The 15,582-nt window shown below is 36.0% G+C and overlaps 1 long non-coding RNA gene across 2 annotated transcripts; it reads left to right on the top strand.

The window, feature by feature from the left end:
• The first annotated feature begins 6,040 nt into the window (after nucleotides 1-6,040).
• On the top strand, nucleotides 6,041-10,033 carry LOC129281939 (uncharacterized). Of its 2 annotated transcripts, none has more exons than XR_010296502.1 (4): nucleotides 6,041-6,088; nucleotides 7,885-7,986; nucleotides 8,403-8,522; nucleotides 9,012-10,033. It is a non-coding gene; the product is annotated as an uncharacterized LOC129281939 (long non-coding RNA). The 2 variants fall into 2 exon arrangements; XR_010296501.1 differs by having other exon boundaries at nucleotides 6,061-6,092.
• The last annotated feature ends 5,549 nt before the right edge of the window (nucleotides 10,034-15,582 follow it).

Genomic DNA, 15,582 nt, shown 5'->3' with positions numbered 1-15,582 from the left:
TTTTTGTACGCCAGTGACGTTTACCACGACTTACGAACCACTGAACATGCTTAAAGCACTTCCTCAATGTTATCATCGGATTATGTACTTCCGAAAAGCAGAGGCGCCGTGGAGTGCATCGAGAAAGTGCATTTCCTGTAATCTTATTTTCGAATAATTTTAAAGGATAATAGGCAATTTAAATTCCCTTATCATACTATGCAGGAATAATTTCCAGTTCATTTATTCTTCTTTAGGTATTATCCGTGCTGACAGTCTATTAAATGGCAACAAATATTCAGTGTTCGAATTAGGATCATGCTCAAAACAGCAAACAGTTGACAAGAACTTCAACACTCACTCAGGCGGCTGTCACACCTGGGGTAAGTTGCAGAAACAGTTGTGATTAAATGCCAGTCAAAATATCAAGCGTAAGTCCCGAATGCGTGCTTTTGATTGGTTGAAAATCAAGATATGAATGATTTTTAGAATTTGAGTTTGATTGCAACTATTCTTAACAACAGGCCCCTGAACGTTTTAGCAAGTGTATGCCGACGTACTTGGCGTATTTCAAGCCGTTTTATTACTTAAATTTCTTTATATCAAGAATTTTGTTTTGTTGACAAAATACGTGATTTCTTATGTAAATAAATTGAATGCTTGCAATTGTGTGTTGCTAATGAGATGCAATACTTAATAGAATAATGGAACACTTCATAAATCATCATTAAGTTTAAAAAATAAAACGGTTGGCCCCACGTACAGTTCGTTTGTGTGTTGTATCCATTTTAGAAATAATAAAACGACCTAGACGGCACGCAAGCGTGATCGAATGCACGTGAATGGGTGAGATTAAATCAAATAGAAAATTCTTTCCATTGTTTTAGTTCTTTTTTTTTGTGTTTCAATTTGGTAAATCGATGGAGAGGATGATACTAGATCACAAACCGTAACATATAAATTTCATTTGCATTATATATTCTTATTACTCCGCCTATGTGGAGATTGAAAAAGATTTTGAAAATTTTAACTCGTAAAAGCCCGAGGATCGTGTTAGATAATTGCGTGCTCGATGTATTTCTTTACTGTTGCGAATGGCCATGATTACTTGATAATATCAGAGATTTTACCATTTCAGAATAGGTATAAAGTTCCATGTGTTAAACAATCTACTACCATTACAGATTTTGTTTCAAAATGATTTTCGAAATCAACATTTTCATCATCATCATCATTAATAAAAAGGAGCTAGGATTTCCGAGGTTGAACATTCTTACCGACGTTTTGAAATATCAGAATAGAAATGATTGTAATATCTTGCATACAGTGAAAAGGTGTAGACGAGGATTTTATTTGTTTTTAAGTTAACCTGCTATTTATATTTTAATTCGATTCCTTACAGAACAAATGCATTGCTTTCAAGTGTCGAGAACAGCTGTACATCGTAACCCGCCATAGCTGAAAGAAAAGTACATGGAGGTATAAACACCTAAGAGTAAGAGAGAGGGGAGATAGAGAAAGAGCAAAGGGGATAAAGAGGAAGAAAGAGAAAGGGAAGGGGGGCAGAGAGTGATGGACAATAGAGAGATCGATTTAGATAGAAAGATCGATCGATAAAAAGATAGATTGACAGATAGATAGATGGATAGATAGATAGATGGATAGATAGAGATGGATAGATAGATGGATAGATATATGGATAGATAGATGAATAGATAGATGGATAGATAGATGGATGGATAGATATAAAGAAAGATAGATATAGAGCGAGAGAGGGCTGGGTGGATGGAGAGAGGATGGGAGGACAATGTTTTGTGGTTCCCCCAAGGTTAAATCCTTTTTTAAAGCAGATTTTTTTTTCCAGACAATGAAGAGAATAAGAATACATATTACATATTAGCCTAGAATCATGAAAAGTTGAACGAACAATCATGACAATTTGACAGCGATTGACGAGAGGATGAAAAATCTATTTGATGTTAAATCGACTCTTGCATAATTCATCTCAATCAAGTACCCATTGCTCTCGTAAGCCCTCCTTAACAATGCGAGACTTTTCTGTGATAAGATTTTAATAATAGTAACAAAAAATAATAACATAGCTTTTCATATGAACGATCAAACTTTGCGAACTGTACTTTGGTAATCCAGCGTATCAGAATCTATTAGACTAAGTAATCAACACATTGGATGTCCTATGTAGACTTAGGTTTCAATCGAATTGATGTCATGGCAATCGTATAATTGCCTACGACTTAAAGTAGACTATGGCCTCTTAATACTTTCAATTGTAAACATGGTAAATGTTAATTTATCTTTCTTTTTACACGTCCTAAGTCTTTTTTTCCTGATTAAAAAATCTTGCAGCCTAACCAAGTAGTGATTTTATTGTCTTTGTATGCATGTATTTGAACTTCACTTTAAGAATAAATGAGTTCCATTGGCTGCAAGTCTGGCCTCAGTCACAGCGTGCTGACTGAAGCGGTCAATTTAAAGGTGCTGTCACACCTAAAACTTTAAGCCAGCGTATGCCGACTTACGAGTCTATAGCAAGCCGTTTTCTTAACCCCATTCCTTGAAATCAAGAATTGCCTTTGGTTCTATCACATTTCCTCTGGCGACAATTGCTCCGATGGACAATCAGTACGTTGAGCCAAACATGAATCCCAACCTCCGAAACTAGATAATTCCTAATCATTAACTGAACCCAAACATCTATTTCTGAACCAAAAATCTATTGCAATCTCAACTCTAACCAGAGCTGCCAACCACACTTGACCAAAAATCCTATTATTTCACCCCAAAAATCCTATTTTTAGGCAAAAAATCCTATTCATACCCGTCGTGTACTTTCCTACTATACATCTCATTATTTTGTTGTGCTCACTGTAATTTTTACATCCGACAGGCAAGGTTCCACATTAACTTTTTTGGTGGTGGCCCGTTTGGTGGTGGCCCGTTCGGGCCACCAAAACCTTCAAATTATTTTTGTTGGTGGCCCAATATTAAAGTTTGGTGGCCCCACCAAAACAGAACAGGAAAAAAAGTAAAAAAGTAAAAAAGAAAAATTAAAGAAAAAAAAGAAACAAAAGAAAATTAAAAAAAAATTAATAAAACAAATTAATAAAAATGGTGAAAGGGGAAAAAATGAGAAGCCATTACAAATATTTTTTAACAGCTGTATGTAGCAACAGTTTAAGCCAATTGAGCAAATAATTTTCACTCACCTTTTGGGGATGACACATTTCTATTTTTATAACCTTTATTTCGTTTGTATTATTATTTTTTTAGTAGAAACATATTCTTTAATCAGGCATATTCAATGGGAAGGGGTATATGGTTTAACCACTGTCAAAAAAAAAAATAAAAAAAAAAAAAAAACTGTAAAAGTTATATCTGGAAAAAAGGTGTGAGAAAAGTCCTTTACTTTGTTTGCCAAAATGTTTGAAAAATTCACATTTCATATCAATGAAATGCCTTCCCAAAGTATTTTCTTTATGAAGAGTGATTTAAGAAGTCATTTATAAACAAAAAAGAAAGAAACTGTCTGCTTATTTTTTGCTAGAAAAGACGCAGCTTCGAAAGAAACCAAGTATCAACATACATACAAATGCACATGTGGGACTGTGATGTACTCACCTGTGTTTTTATGTGTATTAACACATTTGGAAATCGGTCTTTTTGAGTCAAAAGAGAGGTCATAATTCCTGTTTTTAATGCTTGCAGATAATCAGTTTACACCAGATTTGAGTAATCTGGACTGTAGAAGGGCATTTCATTGGTGTAAAATGTGACTTTGACATAGATTTTCAAAGTTCTGTGGAAGATTTCTTAGCAGCAACATTTCGTATCGTAGCTCCCCGAATCTGAATAAGCTGCTAGCGCACAGATAGCTACATGTAGCTGCTGTGGTTTCATGCAAAGCTCACGCCAGCCGGCCGGCAGGATAATAGCTACTGTATGCTATAGCGGTAAGGCTATGTACTGTCATGTGTGTGTGTATTTGTGTGTAGATCAACAAAAAGGGCGCATGATGAATTGGTTGCAATTTGAACTGTATAAAGTTGATAAATGCGTGAAAAATCGGAGGAAAAATTGCGCTACTTTGAAAATTATTGGTTGCCCGATTCGGGCCACCAAAATTTAACATTTTTCATTAATGATTGCCCGAGGTGTATTTCTGTAATGTCGAGCCTTGCCATAGCTATATTTTCAAAAAAAATCGTATTTTATCTATAAAAATCCTAGTGTCGTATTTCAAGTGAAAAATCGTACGGAATACGACAAAATCGTACTATTTGGCAGCTCTGTCTAACCCTGTGCACTCTGAGATATTAAGACCGGAGCAAACGTCACATGAGCAAACAGACACACCAACGATTTTTAATACAGAACTTGAATTCTTGATATTTATTGTTAACAATACACTATTATTGATATCAGGATCGGAATGCTTACAGTAAGGAAATGTGAATAAAGGATAAAACGACTGCCCACACGCACAACAAGTCGGCATATGCTGGCTGAAACATTTGGGTGGGACAGACCTTTAACAGATGTAATACATAACATAATTTATATTGTGTCATTTTGCTGTACAACAATAATGGAAATGAATGAGACTTGTACAGATATCTTAAGTGGCTAGGCCGGTGATGCCATAGGAAATATCAAGAAAAATACACCAAGAGTCTGGTCAAAAGAAGTCCTTGACCTGCAATCAGTAAATTGTATTCTATTTATATATAACGTGCGTTGCTCGACTGAATAGAAGCATTTATTGAGTAGAAGTTACTGATTCTTTTCAATGCCACATTTCTTTTCCCGTATGTACAGCCTATTCATGTTTTTCATCTATTTGCTGTCTAGTAATGAATGAATGCATTATGGACTTAGTATTACTCTATTTTAATTTGCATTGAATGAAAAGTATCGCACTTAACAGAGCATACGTATACATCGGCATTCGGAATCTTCTTAGGTTGTCAAAAACTTTAAGCAATCTAAAGCTGCATATTACGTGCTGCAGCATAACTCTGGCCTACCACAAGGTTCTATCATGGGACCACTAATATTCCACTAATTTCCTTATGAATTAAGTAGCTTATTAAGTGAGTGAAACTATGAGCAGATGGTAATCGCAGGTTACATTGCACTCCTTTATCTAAAAAAAAAAAGGATTCATTACAGTCACATCAACGAAACCAACTCGAGGCCTAGACCAACCGGTGGTATTTCAGTGATAATGACGTCATAGCTTTGGATTCGGTTTCACCTGTGTGGCTGTAGCACGGAGCAGTAGTTATAAAAGCAAACATGTTTTTGGGAGGTGTTAGTTTTACGGTCTGCCCTCGGCACTAAGCAAGATCGGAATCAATAAGTGCTTACTTAACTTTATAAAGGTCAATACCACAGTCACATCGCGAAACTGACTTCAGACCAACCAAATCTACACTCTAAAAAAAATTGGGTAAAAATCCTCCATGAGGATATATAATTATGTGTCCAACAAACGTTGGGCATTTCTTTTTGGCATTTTTATTTATCCGGTGTGATGAAAATTTTGCCCATTCTAAAGTAATTGCTGCATATCTTTTTAACATTACTGGGCAATATGCTCCCGCATTGGGTAAAATACTGCCCTAAATTGATTGGACACATATTTACCCCGTGCTGGTTAAAATTTTACCTATTATTTTTTTTACAGTGTATTACGTTATTTCCAGTGACACACCATGGGTCGGTTTGGAAGCCCGTTTCGATTGTGTGGCTGTAGCATAGGTTTGGGGTCAAAGACCTTATAATATATTACTAGACCGAAAGCTGCGTGCGCGTTCAGCACAAAACAAATGAGATTAGGCTCCGCCTACCGCGATCATTTGAAGACAAAAATAAGCCCTCATTGACATTCATGAGCATGAAGATATTCATAATCCGGCCTTTTCATTGGCTAGGAGCGTCATTAATACGCGATTTCCCCGATTCTTTGTCATCGATACTAGTGGTATCGTGTTACAGAATTAATTATTCATTTGACCTCATTACGTCATCTAATTTATTCATTCGGAAACTTTTCTTTTTACACAAAAATGGACCTACGAACACTCCGGTGAGTACGTATAAATTGATATAACCACATTAATTCAGTGGACTATTTACACATTTCACACTGTATTTTGTGATCTTAGGTTATTTCTTTAACTAATTAGAGAATTTGCTATCATTCTTCTGCTAAAGAAAAGCAGAATTTGGTCTTTGAAATTGAAGTTAGATTGTCATCGTCGCCCGGCCCAGTGCAGCCTGTATGTTGCTTTTCAGTGGTTATGCCGCTGTGTCAACCACATGTATTTTGTACGGGCTCCTAGCCGGCTGGGCATCGAGAGAAAATCGGGCCGGGAGCCCACGATTGATTAAAACAAGAAGAATGAAGCTTCTTTTTGTACACTGTATAACGTTAGATCTAGAGGGAGATCTGCATCTATCTTCAGTAGATCGAAACTCAGTCAGGAATAAACTGTGAAGCGGAGTGTGGAAGAAGATATGCCTGTCATCATTGTGTCAATCCTCACTAGATTCTCGTCAGTTTCAGATATCAAATTTATTTTGCATAACTTCAGGCTTCTTCTGCATTTAGCCCCCCACCCATTTTAATTCTTATTGTTATTTATAATATATAGTTAGACTCGGTATTAGAAATAACATGCTGCTCTGCATGTTTGTCTTACTCTTATCAATAGATCAAGATCTAATTTCTAACATGGTTAACAGAGCCTAGTCTTGCTTCTTAATTTTACTTCATCAGTTTATGTTATTTTTATCCATCGATGCTTGTAGTAGATCTAGGCCTACCTAATTCAAATCTAGTCATCTAACTTTTACTTTCCCAACCCTCGACGCGTACCCCCAGGGCTTAGGATCTAGGTCTAAAATTTTAGGCCTAGCCCTAGATGTTGTAGGTCTGGGCTGTTGTAGGTCTGGGCCTAAACGACTACATTTACATGTACGAGTATGACTGTCAGTGGACCAAGGAGATCTAGATCTACTCTCGGTCAACAATGGCAGTGAAGGTTTAGCCAGGAATAAAAGTCAGACATCAAAAATTTCTAAATCGATATACATCTAGGTAAAGTCATCGAAGGGTTAGCTTTACATTCTAGGTCTAGATAGATAGATCGAGAGTTTATCGATAAAAGACGATAGTCTAGATCTAGACCTTATTTAGAAATTAGATACATGAATGCTGTCACGAAGCACTGATTCTGGTTGGACTAGATCTATACTTTTTTACAAATAGATCTAGACCTAGTGCATGCGATTATGAAATTATGTTGTTAAAATCAAATGAATTATGATTCGGAATAAAAAGATGCAGATTTTTTTTTTTTGGGGGGGGGGCAGACATGTGAAAAATTTAGAGAAACCTGAAATTCAGAAAGCGAGGGCCCGAAGGCGAAGCAACCAATATTGCCTAGGGCTGTTTTTTGCATTTTCTAAATTGGATTTCATGCAATTCTTTTTTTTATGAAGGTTTTCACATTTCAGCTCCCACCCAAACCCCTCCCCCTACAGTGTTAGAAAATTTATCCTTAAAATTTAAGAAGTTCCTGCAGCAGAGTCTGGAGAACACCTGTAATTTTACCAGATTGCATAATCTTACATCATATCATGTAAAATTACAGGAAATTCGTATTTGGTGTATGGAACCTTACAAATTTCCTTAAATAAAACACCATTTTCCCCTTTTTAAACAGACCTGTTCTGTAGAAAAATTCCTGTTTTATGAATTTACAGATTGATTGTTATTGCTTTCTGCAAAATCTTGTTTTTTTCTGTAAAATCAGTGTACATACGGCCATGAAAGAGATCACTTGACACTTATTGTTCTCTATTTTCTTTCACAAACAGGTTGAGTTTGAAGAACAAGAAAAACAGTAGAGGTCTACCCGGTACCTATGGTTAAACATGATGATCATAAGTGCATGCATCATTTTGCAGATTCTCATCCAGGTATAAAAGTTAAACTAACCCATACAAAATTACAGATACATTACATGCATTGAAATGAATGTTAACCATGTTTACATTTAATAAAAATAACCTTAGCAACTGCTAAGAGGTAGGATCTATACTGAATATACACTTCTTAAATATACAGGCTCTCGACTCTCTCGAGTCTAAAATAGAACCAATGCCAAAAGTTATGTACCTTGGGCAACTTTATAAAATAAGGTCATGTCCTTGATCTACTATTATTTAAATGGCCTTTTTATTTCCTATTTGTTTATAAACAAAGCAATATTTATTTTTCATGTTTTATATTTTATAAAATTCATTTTATTCATTCTTTAGTGTGATATTCATATTTCATATTTGTAGATTTACAATCTTTTTTAAATCTTATTATTTTACATTTTGTCCAATAGGATGATGCAGCTCTACAATTTCCATGGAGGTGATTGATGATGATAAACAATTGGTGAAGTAGGCCTAATAGAACAGTGATAGGACCACAAAGAGAAATACAACCTACAGCAGTTATATGAGTGAGTTAATTAGTGATTATTTTTAATAATGGGGGGTTTTCACAATTTTTTTAGGCAACAAATAGACCTGCCTTTGAAAAAACCATTTCAATTCTGTTTTTAGATTATAGTTAGGTGTCGTTTTTATTCGCAGATCAAAATATTCTGTGCAACAAAACATATCAACTTTAATTCTGACTATTATATATAATTTATATATGTTAGTTCATATATTAATATTTATAGGAAATATCTGACATTTTTTTTATAGAGTACATGTTGTTATAATGGAGAGTGGTATGTAAACTGTATAGAACAGGTTTAAGTGATATGCTTTGTAGAAGTACAAGTTTATAATTAGTAGAAGTAAGATTTCCTATGTTATGTGATGAAGAAATATATATACCGGTATGTATAGTCTTACTTTTCTTAAAACATTTAAGTTTTACAAATCATGACAATTTTAATTTAAATTCATTGATTTTCTTTCTCTATTTTTTCAATCTGCAGGACTGGTGTAACAGATGTTTTCATTCAAGAAATCCAACAAATTGAAGAGTGACTTAGCTTAGGAAGCACTTGATAAAGATGGAAAAGTTTTTTTTTTTCAAGTCCAATTTTTTTTTATTTATTGTTATCACAACCCCAAATTCATGAAGTATGAAATTTCCTGTTGATTTTCATTAAAACTGATTGCAAAAGGAGAAGCTATAAACATACAAATAGGAGCGGCGAAGTGAAGTTGAAAGTGGGGGGGGGGGGCACAGGGAAAATGCTGTATTATGTGAAATTTTTAAGAAGTTGCGAGAGAGCAAAATTTTGACATTTTTAAAAAGAAAATCCAATTTTGTGATAGATTTCGACAAAATCTTCAGAATGATATATTTCACCCTTTTTTGGGGGGGCAAGAGTCCTTTAAGCCCCCCCCCCTCCCCCTCCATCTGTAGTGTACGAAACTGCTTATCTACCCCCACTCACATGAATTATTAAACTTAATGCACAAATGATTTCCTTATTGTTTTCTTGTTTCAAAGGGCACTCGTCATGGTGACCATAAAACGGGTCCTCAGGTGAAAGGGGCACAGAACAAGTTCTTTAGGAGCACTTTTCTTTGGTAAAAGGGGGCAGTTATTCGAGAAAGCTAGGGCACTTACAAGAAGGCGAGGGGGCACTTTTTAACACATAAAACGCGCCCTCAGATGAAAGGGCACAAAACACGTTCGGGGGGGCATTTTTTGGTAAAAATTTGCATACAAGGAAGAGCACTTGGTAACACCTAAAACAGGTTCTCGTCAGGTGAAAGGGACACAGTACACGTTCGTGAGGGGGCATTTTTCTTACATAAAATTAAAGGCACTTTTCAGTGCTTCAAAAAGTAGGGGGAAATGTGCCCCCCAGGATCGCTGCCCCTGCATACAAAAAACATTTTCGTTCGATCCAAAGTATTAACATACGCTTAAGAAAAAAAGTAAGGCTAAATCCTCTGATAATGTGATATTTTTTCTGGCTATTAATAAAATTCACAACTAACCAGAAAATGCCTTCATGTCTTTCATTTGTATTCATATAGTATTTGTACAGAGCTAAAATGAAAGGGATTTGGAATTGGCAAAATTCAAAATGAGATGGAGATCGAGAGAAAGAGTGATGAGAAGGGGGTTGAAAAGAGATGAGAAAGAAATGGAGGGGCACATATGAAGAGATCATTTAGAGGGGGAGGGGTAAGAGAACATTAATGGTGGGAAGTAGGAACAAAGGGGTGGAAGAGAAATAAGATGAGATTTATGGAAACCAGCTAGGAGACAGATAACAAGTGGGAAAAGAAGAAGGAAATATATGTAGGAGAAAGGCGGCACCAAAAGAACGTGAGTGGGAAAATTATCAAATGGAAAAACAGAGCAAGAAATGCTGGAGAATAAAGGGGACAGGAAACGTATTAAACATAATAAATTGGGGCCCGTTTCATCATGAGTTAGAAGTATGGTAATTATGATTGGTTATAGCCGTTACCATCGTAGGTAACTACGATGGTAACTGCTATAACCAATCATAATCTAGGTTACCACGGTAATCACAATAAAAGCGATGTTTAAATAGCTGTAATTCATTATGAAACGGACGCCAGATGAAGAAAACAGGCACGGGGATCCATGAGGGGGCCGGCCCCTTACGTATTATACCTTGAACAAAAGTTTTTTTTTTGCTTCTCGAAATTTGTAACAAGAAATGTACTCTATTAGTGGTGACAGTTATTTTTTTCAGTAACCATACTCAACCAGTGAAAATTACCATCAAATTGTAATAACCATGTTCTGCCCCCACCCGCCCCCCCCCCCTAGAAAAAAAAAAGAAAACAAGACTTTTGGGTCAGTGCAACAGCCCCCTTTGATCCGTTCGGCGGCCTCTGCCGGCTATTTAGAGTCTAGTTTCAATTCAATTATTTTATTTTCCACTTTCAATTTCATATTTACAATTATGATACAATTGACAAAGTAACATATAATCACATTTGAAGTACATACAAAAATTGACAACATTATAAAATTGCAATAGACAATTATCAAATCGAAATATAAATAATTGAAAAGGATGAAGGGCCAACTGAAAAGCAGAGCTTGTATAATGTAGGCCCCCCTAATATTGATTAATTAATATTGATTCTTTACATTTGTTAAAAACTAAGATTGCTGTATATCTTAACATGTGACAATTTGGGAATGGCAAAGGCAATGGAGACCTCTTTACCTAATCAAGACTTGATCTACTCTTTTTATTTCATCTTCCCTTTTAGAATTAACATAGGCCTATAAGACGCAATACAAACAATGCTTTGTTTTTGAATGATATCGCTTGTGATATCGATACTTTATAGAGCGCAACGTATCGTCTCAGATTTGCGCTTGCTTGATTCGCTGAATCCTTCGCGTCACGAGCGCGTAACAAAATGAATACATTAATGAATTTGCCAAGTTGACCTTTGTCATTGCGCTGATGTGCGTATTGTCTGATACACGTACAAAACCACAGTTGACGAGGGAGCATCGTACGAAATTAATATTAATGAGGGCTTATTTTAGCTTCTAATGGATTAAACAAAATGGCGGTAGCTTCGGGGGCTTGTTTGGGGTGTAATGCGTGCCTCATCCTAACAAAGGAACATATATTTGCAGAATTGTCTTCCCATACAAGTATATATCAATTTATTTAGTTTCATGCAATGAATAGAGGCCTGTTAAATTTGGGTAAGAATGGTCTCCAAAGGCATCTCGATTTAGGAATCATCATCATGTGCACGGTCTTTCCATTGTGTGTGTGTGTGGAGGGGGGGGGGGGGGTAATCGTGAGGATTTCGATTGCTAGGCATCTGAGGATACAAAGTGTCAAATGAGTGTGTGAGGGTATGTGTGCGGGGGATGGTCAGTTTAAATTCCTATTTCTTTTGTTCGTCATCACATTCAATAAATTTGCATTGAAATGACTTTATACGAAACAATAAACCGTGTGTGTGTGGGGGAGGGAGCGGTTGTCAAATGTGGCATGATGCACTCTACTGCAGTATCTTTCATAGCTTACTTTCCTGAAAAAAAGGACTTCCACCTCGCTCTACCCCCCTGACCCATCTTATGAAATTAATAGATATAATGTGGCATCGTTTTCTGACATTTTCTATTAGAATATCGATTGCGACTGCACAATGGATTGCGATTCCCAGATGAAAGTTTCATTTCAATCTGAAATATCAGCTGAGATTTGTCATGTTCCCTATCGGGTGATAAGCTCTTATGTGAACTGACACACTTTATTTAGTCCCATCTATAACAATTTATGTCTGTAGCTGGCAGAGATGCATGGAATTACCATTAATTGACTGTCATACGTTACTGCGGAGCCCCACTTAAACTCATATCTCACGAAGGAATCAGTCCCCTGAGATACCGCGTACGTAAACCCAATTTTAATGCTGTCAAAGAAAGTAATTGCGGATCTATTTCCATATTCATAGGAATATAAACAACCCCGTCTATATTCCTGATTCGATTTCGAATGTTGCAATAGTATGGAATTTATCTTAAACCGTAGGTTGATAGACATTTAGAGGAATTTACAGAAATGACACGATTCTATATTCCGATTTGACAATCCGAATTCTTTTCAAAGTTCTCAGTGAGCTAAAAACAACCAACTATTATTGGTAATTCCCATATAAACGAACCAAATTATAGTGGAGAAGCAATTAAAATTTTCGTAACCAATCTACTGCTTCCCCTTGCAAACTTTAGGAGAAGCTGCGAATATTTTTTAACCCGAAACTCTAGCTATTAAACATTGCAGATCCCTGAGAGAAGAAGCAAAAATTCCTGTACCAAATCTCTAGCTACCCTTGCGACACCTAGCTCGGTGGGAGAGACAGCGAAAATTCCTGTACCTCATTTATATCCACCTTTGCAAAGCCTTGAGAGAAGCAGCGAAAACTATTTCACCTGGGAGCATTTCATGAAACAAATATTATGTTATAAGCTACTGAAACCCATGCGCATGATTGGCTCAGAGCAAAATTGTCTATTGACTATTTGTTTCATGAAATGCTATCCCAGTCTCTCGCTCTCCTTACCGTTGTCAATTAGTGAATATAATCAAGAGTAGTCTGAGGTAGATGTTAAATGATATAGGCTTATTATGTGCTTCTGTCCTCCAAGTGGTTGCAGACGGTGAAAGAATATCATCGTTCTAAGAAATCCTATTTAAAAGGTGGATTCGGTTACGAAGGCAATGGGGCATCCAACGCGAAGGGAATATACAGCAGTATGCATGAAGATGTGAAAAGGGTAATCTATACCTCGCATTTAGAGAAACTGGGGCTTGATATCCAGGTTAAACAAGGCAGACGTTAGTCTTGGAAACTTCCAGCCTTTTTTTGTCTGCCAGGCTCAAGCATTAGATTTTTCGTATAATAGTTTGTATCTGCACTTTTTTTCATTTCTTTTGTAATATCTCATGCTTACAATTTTGCATTTATATCGAAATTTTGTTATCGCTCCTCTGTTATAAATTGTTACATTGTATTGGAAATTTATTTTGGCAATGCAATAAATGCAGAAACTCTGGCCCATAAAACTAGGAACTGGGCATAATTGTTGATCAATACATTATGATACAATATGGGCATGTTCGATTCAACTGCTAGGGGGAAAAAAGTAAAACGGAGCGATAGCAATGAGGGGTCGGGGGGGGGGGGGGCTGATTATGCGAGCGCACGTTTAAATTTTCAGCACGCCAACAGTTGTCTAAACACATCCACTATTTCGATATCTTGTTTTTAGGTATGTCACCAAACCAGTATGTAAAGGATGACCGCCCATATAAGTTTTCAAATAGTGAAAATGAAGAAAGTAGGAGGAGGGGGGGGGGGGGTTGGGTGAGAAGAAAATGATATTAAAAAGATAGTAAGATATCCACAAGAGTGGTCGAGGTCGCATAAATGCATATTGTTCCTGTTATTTACATGAACAAATTATGACGTCATCTATTGGTTGTTTTGCCCGCGTATTAAAATACCACAGCACCGCCCCTCTATATCCTGCAGTCCTTAAGCGAATATCTTTTATAAGCAGGTGAAATACGAGTATACATTATACCTTATGTAAACCTATCCTATTTAATAACTCAGTGAAACTGATTTTACTTTTCCTTGCTCTTCAGGGAATTCAATCTCGTCCCAATCAAATCCGAGATAGGGAAAATGGTTTAAAGAGCAGGGTCACTGTTTTTCAATCCTGAAATTGAAGTCAAGTAGATGAAGGGAACATTAAGAGTAAGGCAGGTGAAATCAGACGACATAAACAAGGATAATGTCTTAAAAGAAGGTGAGGGCATAAATGCTGTCGAGATATGCGAGACACATTTCTTGCGGAAATTCAAGAATGGTGGCATTTTATGGAAGCGTTTCAAGTCATCCTCAGAGACTATATGCATAGGGAAAATGAGGAGCATCTGGTTCAATAGATATTGTATATGTATATTTCAATACAAATCTAAAGGCCATCGGTGTCGTAAATCTGCTATTTGTCGCGCAAAGACCTCCTGCTTTATTTATCGATAATTCTGTCCCAGTTCCAGCTATGTTCGGCGTAGTTTTGATGTCTGTAATCCGATAATTTTCATTGGAACTTTGTAGATTTTCACAAACATTGTACAGGTCAGCCGAATGTGACTGTACTTCCTTAATTAGTAGATTATATGGTACTCACCAATATCAATCACCGCATGTTGCATTTTAAAATAGGAAAGTCCTTTTTTGGAATACATCTTTAAATCGTAAGCAAAGGATAGAGTAGTTGTTAAAATCTATGTATATGATCACAGTGAATAATGGTGAAAACTGTTTATTATAAAAAGGAATTTGAAGTATAATCATCAAATTTTAGTATTAAAGACATTTGGTAGGCAAAACGTTACAGAGGTCTTGTTAACCCCCCCCCCAAAAAAAAAAGTCTTGTATATATGTATATTGACCCCAAAAGGGTTATTTTTATTCATTTATTTTTTAAGGATTATTTTATAGGAATTTATGAAGAGCATACATATCTCATAATCTCACCATAATGCTGATTTTTTTAGATTTACAATAAGACACATGAAGCACTGTTTTAAGTCATTGTAATCATGAACATGATGTTTATCTCTCTAATCCCCCAAAAAACTTTTGACGTGTGTTGTATTACACCATTCCCCATATTGATTTAAAAATAAGAAGGAAAAGGTAATCACATAGACACTCAAAATATATGATGGGGGAAAAGAATCAAATTACTTTCTCTGCTGGAAACAATATTTTAAACACATGTAGTATATGATGTCACATTGTGATGGTGATTCAGGTCACTCGTATATTTTTGAAATACTAGATAATGAGCTTGATGTGTAATTTTTTAGGCACCCATTTTTAAACACATCACAGACACAATATGCAACAATTAGGACCTTACAACCCAGATAAAATAGAAAAAGGTGAATTCACTGTAAAACAATGATTTCAAACCAGAGGAATGGCGGCCAGTAGAAATAACAATATGACCACCGA

The sequence above is a fragment of the Lytechinus pictus genome, chromosome 18 (genome assembly GCF_037042905.1).
Source record: "Lytechinus pictus isolate F3 Inbred chromosome 18, Lp3.0, whole genome shotgun sequence".
In the NCBI taxonomy this organism is placed as follows: domain Eukaryota; kingdom Metazoa; phylum Echinodermata; class Echinoidea; order Temnopleuroida; family Toxopneustidae; genus Lytechinus; species Lytechinus pictus.
The sequence above is the reverse complement of the archived record's forward strand: the minus strand, read 5'-3'. Positions and strand labels throughout refer to the sequence as shown.